A 9,762-nucleotide genomic window follows, 5' to 3' on the forward strand; every position below is an offset into this window, starting at 1 on the left:
AGGTCTTTCTTTCAGAGTTTTACCCAAAATAGAACTATTTTCCTTAATTTGGTTTCTTTTCTATTTTATTTCATCCATCTCTACTATTGTTTGCACTTTAACTCTCGCCTGGATGAAGGATGTCAGGAGTCATTTCTAGGCTTTGGGACAGAGAACCTGAACCTACCAGTGGAATTAGGCTTTTCTAGGGATTTGCAATATTTTGGAATTTTAGTTTGTTTTTTAAAAGAAAAGATCATGGTGAATGTTTCAGAGACCACTATATACAATAAATCTTGATTTTCTTATACCACATGCATGATAGAACTCAGGAATATTGTATCACTTTATAAAACTGAGAAATAAGAATTAAGGACTAGATCTAGCCCCCACCAAAGTCAACGGAAAGACTTTCATTGACTTCAATGGCCTTTAAATCCTGGAATACAACTAAAGAAGTACAAATGAGGCAGCATAATAATAGAGATTTTAACTTGTATTAGTGATCCTTTGTACTGAAGTCAAATCAGTTGTGGACTTTACAGATAGAAGTGTAAAGAGTACAGAATCAAGATGTACAATAAGAACATAGTACTGTCCTTATTTCCATGGGATCTGTGTATGTGAGGGCAGAACTTGAACCATTGATTTGCATCACTTATTAAATATTGTGCTCAAAACTGAATTAACCATTGTAAAATATATAATTTACAGGCTTTATTTTAATTGCATGAAGACTCAGTGAGAACTTTGTCTAATTTGGACTGAATTATGTTCCACTATTTTTCATTGTCAATAAATGCTAATAATTTCACACCCATGTATTTACTGTGTTACCTATTGGTATCAGTGTTGCATTACATTATAAAGTAAAAGATAGTTAGGAACTTGGAAATAAGAGCATCTTATGCACTAACAATCTGCTTAAAGTAGTCATTATTAAAAAGCGGGTAATACCACCTTTACCAAAAGTGAAGAGAGAGATTCTTAAACCAGACTTTGGTCTGAACAGAGAGCCTTGGTTTTTAGACAGTCACTCTTGCAAGGAATCTATTTGGAACCTATAAACATTCCTATACCAACTCTGCAAATAGTGCAGTTCTTATAACTTATTTACATTATGTGAAATTCAAGCTATAAAACTGATCTTAATGTGCTCCTTTTATTCATTCCTCATTGGAATATAGAAATAGGAAAGATGTTCTTTTAAAAAAGTTTTTTTTTCTCTCCCTTGTCTCACCCACTTAAATGTATTTTATAATCATGTCTAAAAATTTCTAGCTTCAGATCAGAAACTAATCTGTGAATCAGGGTAACAGAGACTTCACTAATGCAAGAGTTCATAGAGGGAGAGGCTGTTTTAACTATCAATCACATAAAATATTTCAGGCCAAAAGGGGGCATTCCTGGGAAAGAAAAGGCTTAGAATAGGAATTCTCTTTTATAAAAATATATTGCACTTCTATAACTTTTATCTAATCATCTCTACACTTCACAAACATTTATAAAGCCTCACACCAATCCTATTGGGTAAGATATGAGATATAAAGGGCTCACTTTCTCTACCACTGAAATGCAACCCTGTCTGTGTAGAACATGGTAGATATTTAACACCAGCACAGAACACAATAGTTTGATGGGAAGTGAAGAACACAGTATTTAACTGGGGAATTCGGGGAGGCAATACGTAATTACCAATATTGCAATCTGGCCAGGACACTTACGTTAACTCCCTGATTCATACAGAAGTTGAGTATAGGATCTTTAATGACCACAGTTGTTCCAACTCAACATTTCTCTTTTACATCTCTTTGGAAAAAAGACGCCCTCTGGCAATGCAATTCCCTGACACTATGCTTGGTACAGATTCATTACTGAGTCAGAGGATCACATCAAAAGGTGCTATAGTCTTTCCGAACTTAACTAAATAGCTCCTCCCAAGACTTTGTAATAAAGAAATAAGATGGGTTTGCAATATAGGTTCAGGATTTACAGCGCAAAAAACAAACTATTAAATGCAAAGAAACGACATTTTCAGGCAACATTAAGGTTGCATAGTTAAAACTGCAGGAAGCCAAGAAGTACACCAGTTAAGGTTCCAACAGGAGTGTTGACCAGATTGTTCATTAAGGATGTTTTATGGTAGGCTTTGCAGGACTCTTCCAATTCCTGTAGCTATGGAAAGCTAACCTGGGATTTCTGTGCTGCCTCACATAGTTGCCATATTCTGGATTTAATTAAATTTCCTTTTTAGCTTTGGGGTGAATACCATGCAATGGAGGAAGAGGCAGAAATGTTTCCTGAATGGGTTATCTTGAGGAATACTAGCTAAACGCTAAGGTTTATGAGGCATTTTGACACCTACTCTCATCTGCCTCCTCTGGATTTGATGGCATTCCGTTTTTGAAAGGCATTATCTTCCAAGAATGAAAATCCTTGGCTGGAAAAGAGTCCTATAAATTCCTTGCACTTGCAGTGGGGTTCTGACTAGGGTTCATTCAAATGGCATAAGTAGTGGGCAATAAATAGTCAATTATCTCAAATAGCAGATGTGCATATATAACATATTCCATTGTGGCATTTGCCTACCTTTCTGGAACTACTCAAATTTGCCTATAAAATCCTTATTCTACATTAGCTACAAAAAGACTGGGAGCCACGACTTTCTGAGTTCTAATCCTGGCTCTAACACTTCCTCCCTCTGAGGCCTTAGGCAAGTCACTTTGCTTCTCTGCCTCATTTCCCCATAGATAAAATAGGGATAATATCACTTACTGACTTATCACCCAGGTCTGTTGTGAGGACCGATTAGTTGTGTATCTAAAGTCCTTTGAAGATATAAAAGCACCATATAAGTCCAACCAGCACGTAGTATTACTTTAAGACAAAGAAAAAGTGCAGGAGCCTGGCATTTAAATGCAAAAGTCAAACTGTAGCACAGAAAGAGACAAAACAAGCACCTGGATCAGATGTAATGCTTTAAATGCCTTTTGGGGAATTTTTGCATCAGGAGAGAGGATGTTCATTACGTAACTGTTGCAGACATGCTATGACTTGAAGAAAAGTCAGGTGAACTGCTGCATTCTGTGCAGAGGATTTATCTACCTACAGAACAGCACTGTTACATACTGGACTTATTTGCATTCAGAGGTTAGGACTACCACAAAAAGACTAGCAGTGTAAACAAAAGACAGGGTGAATATGATCCCCTTTGACTTACAAAATCCTAAAGTAATTTGAGTCAATTCACGGCTGTCTCCTTTCACAGAGATTTTGTATTTAATATTGGTTTCTCTCCTGTAAGAATAATGTCCTGAGGTTGTCTATCCCTCCACACCATGGGAGCTGTAGGCAAGAGAGGTCTGCTGGGTTCCCAGAGGAAGAAAACCTCCCCTTCCAACCAAGGGTGATCAGATAGCAAGTGTGGAAAAAAAAAATAGGTGCCAATATAAGACAAAGCCCCAAATATTGGGATTGTCCCTATAAAATCAGGACATCTGGTCACCCTATTCTAAGGACACGGAGCAGCCGTGAAGCTACTTCACACAGTCACAGATGTAATAACCCTTGCAGATACAATCCTTCCCTCCCTAGCAGTGCTAGGGTGCAGATATCTGCAGAATAGCTTCTTTGGCTCACAGGGCCAATCTTCAAAAAATAATCTTCAAAAAAAAAAAAAAGTAATCTTCAAAAATATTATTAACATATACATATAGTGCCATCTGTTTTCATAATACCTTGCAAAAAAGAGATAAGCATATTCTTGGTTCCCCAAACAGCTTGCAGTCTATCTATGACTACTAGACAAATACTCATAAGTTATGGGGTAATGGTTCAGGAGGGGGTGGCTGAGGGGATTACGGAGGATGAGAAGACTGGAGGGATTTCACGGAGGAGTGAGAGGGTGCTTGGCAAACAAGAGAGACATTATTCCAGGTGTTAGGTTCAGCATGATGGAAGACGCAATATGGTAAGTGGAACCAAGAAATGTCAGAGAAGAGATTCTGACCCACATACTCAGCAGCATGCAGTTCTGTTCAGCAACAAAGAAGCCACCTGTAGTTCCCTGATTTTATAATCAGTTTTACACCAGTTGCAGCCAAGTGGAAAGCAGCCTGAGAGCTGCTTTAATCTACAGTGGCTGCTTCTGCCCCCCACCACAGAACTGTCCACCCAGGAACTGTGCTCTGGCAGACCCCTTTCCCACATGCTATGCCAAGGGCTGTAGGCATGGTGGTGTAGAACCTGGCTATCCCAGTTCTATGCCTTCTGGGGAATGCCCCATTGGGGAGATCTGGCAGCTTTCTGGCCCTCTTGTAATACCAGCACAGTGAAAGGGTGACTGTTCTCAGCAGAGAATCCAGATCCATTTCTCCTTTCATCCCAAGGAATATGTCCTGGAGACCATGCATTATAGTGTATACAGAACAGCTGGTGTACAAAGCACCATATGACAAGTGACCAGTGCCAAAACAAACAGCATCTCCCTGATGCAACCAACTTCAGTTGAAAAATACCATATCCTAAATAATCAACCGCAAAGCAAAAGCCAATATTATGATTTTTTTAAAAAACAGTTTCCTGACTAGCAAATTCTAATTTCCTGAATAAAGCTGAGATCTTTGAGTGGGGGAACCATGCAAATGTTGGGAGGAAAGGCTCTTCCACCCAGAACAGAGAGCAAGTCCCTTAGCTTGTAGGAGTGGCTACGATATGACGTACCCTACCACAAACCCACACACACAGTGTTGTGATACAGTGCTTCTACACAGTTCATAGACTCACTGGCCATTCCTCCCTTCCTCCTAAATCTCCCACAAGCTCTCCTCCAAGCACTCCTGAGGAGAGAATCACTGCACAGCTTGGTTCCATGGCACTCAAGGGCCTGCAAGATTCAGTTCTAAATGCATCAATTCAGGTCTGAGATCCTGGTCTTTGTGACTAGGCAATAGGATTCAACACACCAATGTGAACTAGTTGCCTTTGTTACTAGCAGTTTATGTACCACAGCCTTGGGCTGAACATTTTCCTGCCTTTTTTTTTTTAAACCCACTTGCTGAGCTCTACCTCAAAGCAGGCAGCGGGCAGCAGTGGGTCTATCTGGAAGAGATCTGGGAGAAGTCGCTGAAGAAAAGTGAGGGTGTTTTTACCTTCTAAACTCTCTGTGATGCCTGAAATATGAAGATTATTTCTTCTTGCCCTGGTTTCCAAGTCATACAATTTCTCCTCATTGTCATCTTTGGGGCAGACATTTCCCCATTTCTCTCCTTTATTTCAATGGCTGTTCTCTGGAGCTCATCTTCTGAGTCAGGCATTTGGGATGTGATGTCTGAGATATCATCTCTCTGTGAAAATGTTGTCCAATTTCTCTACCAGGAAGGCCCTTTGGCATTGCTCTAGGCCTTGCTGCACTGTCATAGTGAGGAGGAGTCTGTTTTGGGGGGGTCAAATCCAGCCTCTCTTTATGCCTTTGTTTGTCATTTAGATCCAGATGTGATGATCCCGTAAGTCTCCAAGGAGCTTTAATTTCTGAAAGCTGGAGTGCAATGAGGTATCCAAAATAACCACCACATTTCACGTGACGAGAGCAAAGAATAGGAACCAAAATGCCATTGCCTCCTGGTTACTGTATGACCTCACTCAAATATTCACCAGTGACAGAGATCTAAGTACAGGAAAGTATGCCGCATCAATTAATACAAAGTTTAGTGGCAGGTTTTGAATTTTAGGTGCCATTCGTTATGAATATGTTTATTTTATGGAACCAGCCAGTTCCCACTGCTGCTCATTAATGGCCTGAGTGTGAGTCCTTCCACTCACTGGTTACTCACATGAGTAACTGGACACCACTGGGAGTAAGCAGTTTACAACCTGACCTTAACAAACCACACACATTTTTGGAGCATTAAAAGAGTGCGACTAAACCAGAGTTTTTAAACTGCATTAAATACACAATTACATGGAAACTGAGAGTTAAATCTGCCACAGCTCCCCTAACTTATCTTGTTTATTTCTACCTATTACATCACAAGGGCTGAGGTTATGCCTCCTGTACAGATCTCTCAGGCCTTTATGTAATACTTTACTAGAAGTGAGGGCATAAACATATTTTTATACCTTCCTACAGTCTGTGGTGAAGTCCCATTTTAATCAAGCAAGAAATACCTGGCTATGAATTATTTTGCTCACATGCTGGTAAGACACTAGAAAACTCAGATCTTGAGATGAACAGTAATTAGACCCATGCATGCTAAGGACTTTGTGAGTACTTTGGCAACCGCTGAGGAATCATTTTCTAATGCCTGCAGGTGTACGTGTTTGAGTCACAGGTAATGTGACCTTTCCATTTCGCTGGAATCATTACTCACCCATAAAGGCATTTCCGCCATGATCAAATGCCAGATAATCAGCTTCTCTGGAACCCTGCAATTCTTAGAATTCTCAGCCAGACATGTTGTCGCCTATAATAAAATACACAAACACAGTTAAAGTCCATCTTAAGTATATTTACATAAACCATGCAATATGTCTGATGTTGGATTTTCACTTGCCATGTATATGAGCGGTTATACTGAGAAGAATTTCTCCCTAGTTTGCTAATATTATCAGATGCACTTTAGCACAGAAACTCAACGGCAAAACAATGTACTGTGTATTGTAATGACAATTATGCATCCATAATGAATTCATCACAAAGTATGTTGGGGTTTTTACAAGGCAGATTTTGACTAGGACTATATACCCAGTAAGAACTCCCGTTACACCTCTACATGAGCTAACCTGACATTGGGTCCAACACACAGAAATAAAGGGGGCTATGCACCTTCTTACCTCTTTTTCAGAATAGGTGGGCAGTGAGTACATGGAATGTTGACTCTACCTCCCCCAACGCCATGGCCAGCACAGCTGAGCCAGAGAAGGGGAAGGAACAGTAATTTACTGCTGCCAAAGGCCAATAACAGATAACTTCCATCCTAAGGGTAGGAGAAGTGAGGGGGTGGGAGGGATTGTGATTCTCAGAGTCATTATGCCTTCCAGTGCTACTCTTTAGTGATGCAACTTATACACCATCCTTGGCTCAGGGCTGTGCATAATGTCACAATCAAGCTCTTAAATTGGTCAGCTTTTGATATATGTAAGCTTCTCCTAAATATTCCCTCAGTGAACTTGTGCAATGCAAACAGAGCAGCATCTAGCATTAATTGGTCCCCTTTACAAGAGGCAGGCTCTTGTAAACATTATCTGGAAAAAAAAATTTACATGGAAAGTAATAATGTATGTGAACATGACTCAGAGATAGGTCTGCATATGAGCTTCTAGGAGAGGGTTTTACCCTACCTGGAGCTATGTGAACAAGTTCTCTTCTTTCTTTAACAACCCTAATTAACCTTTTATACAGGAAACTAGACCAATCTTCTTGAACTGCCCTATTAACCATAAGCCATTACAAACATGCTGACATCTCACTCAGTTTGTTATGCAGAGAATAAGGTAATTATAATTACAAATTATTTTTGAACAATAATTCCCAGAAATGTAATAAGAATATAGCAGAAATCATCTTTGTTTAGGTTTCACTCACATCACTACCTTACAGACACACTTCATCCTTCAGTTGCCTTAGGGCTTGTCTACACACACAAGTTCTACTGTTTTAATTGTACCACTATAGTTAAAGAGGTCCTACCTCCTCTAATATGGTTGCAGAAAGCAGTATAATGGTGTTTTATATTAGTAAAGTCATATCCACAAAGGTAGGGGAATAAGCTACACCAGTATACAGTGTTTTTATATTAATACAACTGTGTCTGTGTTAGAGGTTGTCCCTAATTTAACTATTTTGGTTAAAAACACACACACACACACACACTCTAACTGAAATAGTTATACTAGAGCAACAACTGGGTTAAGAACAGGTCTGAATTATCAGCTCCACAGTGGAATAGAGTGGGGTGGTCCCACAGGAGGTATTTGCTCTACCACTTAAGAGATGCATTGAGCGGGCTTAAACAATGTAATTAGTTACTAGGTTCTCTCCTTTTTACAGTAACATATTGCATTTAATTGTCTCTTCTTCTCTCCCATCCACTTTCCTTCACTCGTTTAAAAAGAAGAGGGAGCAATGGAACTTGAGTTCTCTGGTTACATTGGATGCTCTCTCTCATTTTATTTCTGTAAAGAGTAAAGTCAAGGAACATAACTAATAGAAAGAAATCTGCCTTTATCGCTGTCACTGGGAGAACTGCATGCAGTGTTGTTGTAGTCATGTTGGTCCCAGGATATTAGACAGACAAGGTGAATGAAGTAGTATCTTTCTTTGGACCAACTTCTGTTTGTGTGAGATACAAGCTTTCAAGCTTACACAAAGCTCTTCTTCAGGTCTGGGAGAGCTCTCCCTTCAAGAACAATTTAAGTTTTAGCTGCACCCTGTTCCTGATTTAAACCAAGAAACCGGGCCTTGTGATGGTTATATTACAGGGGACCTGTAGACCTAAGACCAAGGAAGCTGTATAAAGGTAGGGTCTTTTCCTCATCGTGGAAGGGAAGTAAAGCAAGGATAATCTGATGATGGCTCTGACATCTGCTTCATTGTTTAAGGCCCCAGGCCTGGAGCTCATAGAAGAGGGAGCATGAGAGCTTCTCTGTCTGACCACCACCGTGTGTTTTCATTGGAGTTCAATAAGGGGAGGATACTGACAGGTTCTCAAAGGGGAAAGAGATGGGGTGAAAGTTTTGGACTGCTGATTTTTTAGAAGTGTTTGTTACCCCAGAAGAGGTAGAAGAGGATAAAGGGGGTAAAAAACAAGGCTGATGTCATGGTAGGGGTCTACGAATGACCACCTAACCAGGAAGAAGAGGTGGATGAGGCTTTTTTTAAACAAATAAAATCATCCAAAGCACAGGACTTGGTGGTGATGGGGGACTTCAACTACTCAGACATCTGTTGAGAAAATAACACTGCAGAGCACAGATTATCCGACAAGTTCTTGGAATGTATTGGAGACAATTTTTTTATTTCAGAAGGTGGAGAAAGCTACTAAGGGGGAGGCTGTTCTAGATTTGATTATGACAAATAGGGAGGAAATGGTTGAGAATTTGAAAATGGAAGGCAGCTTGGGTGAAAGTGATCATGAAACGGTAGAGTTCATGATTCTAAGGAATGGTAGGAGGGAGAACAGCAAAATAAAGACAATGGATTTCAAGAAGGCAACCTTTAGCAAACTCAGCGAGCTGGTAGGTAAGATCCCATGGGAAGCAAGTCTAAGGGGAAAAACAATTGAAGACAGTTGGCAGTTTTTCAAAGAGACATTATTAAGGGCACAAGAGGAAACTATCCCACTGCATAGGAAAGATAGGAAGTGTGACGGGTTCGGTCACAGAGATCCCCTTGGGACTGTCACCTGATGTGTTGAGACTACCTCTGAGCCCATTTTCTCTGCCAGTTTGGGCCTCCGGAACCCTGTCTTGTTGAGCCAGATATGCTAATCTGTTGCAACACAGACCCAGGGTCTGATGCATGCCCCCAAAGCTGCAGACTTAACTGAAAACAACTTAGCAAGTGCTCCTGTCTCTAGCACCCAGACACCCAGCTCCCAATGGGATCCAAATCCCAAATAATATGGGGCATCTTTAGTTGGTCTTTGGTTAGGAATCAGAAGGCCCTGGCAGGGGCGGGGAAGGAAAGGAGCCAGGAACTTATTGGGAGATCATAGGAGAGGAAAGGAGTCCTAAGAGGTTTGGATAAGAGTCTGAGCTTTTTGATGCTTATGTGAACAGAATAAA

This window comes from Lepidochelys kempii, chromosome 22 (genome assembly GCF_965140285.1).
Source record: "Lepidochelys kempii isolate rLepKem1 chromosome 22, rLepKem1.hap1, whole genome shotgun sequence".
Classification (NCBI taxonomy): Eukaryota; Metazoa; Chordata; order Testudines; family Cheloniidae; genus Lepidochelys; species Lepidochelys kempii.